Below are 2760 nucleotides of genomic sequence, written 5' to 3'. Positions count from 1 at the left end.
TCTCACTCATAGGTGGGTGTTGAACAATGAGAACACATGGACACAGGGAGGGGAGCACTACACACTGGGGTCAGTTGGGGGGAAATAGGGGAGGGACAGTGGGGGGTGGGGAGTTGGGGAGAGATAGCAAGGGGAGAGATGCCAGGTGTATGTGATGGGGAGGAAAGCAGCAAATCACACTGCCACGTGTGTACCTATGCAACAATCTTGCGTGTTCTTCACATGTACCCCAAAACCTAAAATGCAATAAAATAAATGGGAAAAAATCCAAACAAACAAACAAAAAAAAAACTTGTTCCTTAAAGCCTTTTACAGAATTTTTGAAAATTCACTTTTTTTAAACTATGTATACAGATCTTCACTTCATTTTTCAGCAAAGACAACTTATTTGGTATCAGTGTCTCATCATTTGATAAGACCAATGGAGGGTATGGATAGTAGCCAGCTGTTTTTGAATTGCTTGAAGAGAATCTTGCAAATTTGTAGTCCAGAAGTAATTCTGCTATTGCTTCAATATTTGGAATTGCAATAGTGCTGTAAGTACTGATTCTCTTACACGACCATGTATAAATCAAGGACCCTTCTGTATTTTCCAGTCCCAAATCTGAATCAATAAAGAAGCCTCATTTTTTAGATGAAGTATCTAGGAGCTTTGTCTTTGGCCCCTCATATTTTCTTCTCTAGAGGCTCTGACTTCTCAGGCCTCTGATGCCTCGCACATTCATCCCCTCTGCATTCTTCCAGGATAAGGACTGTCTCCCAATTACTATAGTGACGAGCCGGGAAAATATCCGAATGCATGCTGTCACCAAAATAAATAATCTTGGCTTCAGGCTTGCCAGTCATTTTCTTTAGAAGTTCATAGAGGTGGACAGCATTCCCTTGGGAGCACCAGCCATGTTTATCCAGAGATGGGAGTGCCTCCTGCTCATGATTCTTGACCGTCCGGAAAGGTCTCTGACTTGGTAAGTGCGAGAAGAAACCAGGTTTCAATGCATTTATAATCACAATGTCAAAAAGGTCTGTAAAATCATTCCCAAGGATATACTTGCAGAATAGTCTACAGTAATCACTGTGAGAACTGGTAATTAACAGAAGAAATTTCCCAGCATTCTTTAGCTGTTGAAGATTTTTTCACAAATTCAGGACAACTGTGTAACTAGCTGCCTGGATCTCTTTTTATTTCTGGAAAATATATTCCACAGTTTTCCTTAAAAACTGACATTTTATAATTGTGCTGTATAGCAGCAACTATATCCTTCCAAAAACCAAATGTTTTTTGACCACTGTTTGTTGTTAAATAGTCCACCACTCTGGCACATAGAAGAGCTCCCGGCAGGTCAAAGTAGTTGTCGTAAAAATAATATTTTCCTGAGTGGCAAGCCATCAAGTGTCCAACAAGAAGTGCTTCCACTCTTTCTTGCCATATGCCTCTGCCAGCACCTCTGGAGTCATCATCTTGGTGTCATGGCTTGCCTTGAGAACAGTGCCATTATCAGCAAGTTTAAGGAAGTTCCCATCTTCTAGATCCAATGCCAAACTCTTGCAACAGAAATCCCAATACTCTGGGGTCACATTGAGCAATTCCTTATCATACTCTTTTTCCTTAACTAGGAACAGGGCAAAGCTATTATAAATGAGCAGGGTACTCTCCAGCAGGTTGTAGTGACACAGAATATGGTCCAAGTCGAATCCATCCACGTTGCAGGCAGCCAGGGAGAAGTGCTGAGCACTGGCTGCACGGGGAACACCTCGACTGGGGAGGGTGCAAGCTTTGCTCACGTTTTAAAATGAATATGTATTAATTGTGTAATAATAAGAAGCTACTATTAATAAATAAAAAATAGGCTGGGCACGGTGGCTCACGCCTGTAATCCCAGCACTTTGGGAGGCCAAGGCAGGTGGATCACGAGGTGAAGAGATCAAGACCATCCTGGGCAACTTGGTGAAACCCTGTCTCTACTAAAAATACAAAAATTAGGTGGGTTTGGTGGTGCGTGCCTGTAGTCCCAGCTACTTAGGTGGCTTAGGCATGACAATCGCTTGAACCTGGGAGGCAGAGGTTGCAATGAGACAAGATCGGGCCACTGTACTCCAGCCTGGCAACAGAGTGAGACTCTGTCTCAAAAACATAAAATAAAATAAAATAAAATAAAGTGAAATATGTGTATGTGAGAAGATGCTATTAGGATCCATGGAACCACAGACAGGGAGAAAATATTTGCAAACTATATATCTAACAAAGGACTTATATCCAGGGTTCATAACAAATTCCTACAACTCAACAATAAAAAGACAAATGACCCAATTAGAAAATGAGCAAAAGACTCTGACAGATATTTCATAGAGAAAAGGAATATTAGTGGCCAATAAGCAAGGGAAAAAGTGTTCAACATCATTAGTTATCAGGAACATGCAAATTACAGCCACTGCAGGCATTAAAATGGTTAAAATTTTATTTAAAACAATGGTGGGTTGGAGCCCTATGCCTGTAATTCCAACACTTTGAGAGCCAAGGCAGGAGGATCGCATGAGGCCAGGAGTTTGAGACCAGCCTGGGCAACATGGTGAGACCCTATCTCTACAAAAAAATTTAAATTTAAAAATTAGCTAGGTGTGATGGCATGCAAACTGTAGTCCCAGATACTCAGGAGGCTGAGGCAGGAGGACTGGTTGAGCCCAAGAGTTCAAGGCTGCAGCGAACTATGATGTCACTGTGCTCCAGTCTGGGCAATAGAGCAAGACCCTATCTCAAAAAAA

At 41.8% G+C, this 2760-nt stretch overlaps 1 pseudogene; it reads right to left on the bottom strand.

Moving 5' to 3' along the window:
* LOC108291547 overlaps positions 1-2760 on the bottom strand; it is a 34106-nt pseudogene that overhangs the window by 11497 nt on the left and 19849 nt on the right.

This window comes from Cebus imitator, unplaced genomic scaffold (genome assembly GCF_001604975.1).
Source record: "Cebus imitator isolate Cc_AM_T3 unplaced genomic scaffold, Cebus_imitator-1.0 Scaffold458, whole genome shotgun sequence".
In the NCBI taxonomy this organism is placed as follows: domain Eukaryota; kingdom Metazoa; phylum Chordata; class Mammalia; order Primates; family Cebidae; genus Cebus; species Cebus imitator.
Note: the sequence above shows the minus strand (reverse complement) of the source record. Positions and strands in the feature narration are given on the sequence as shown.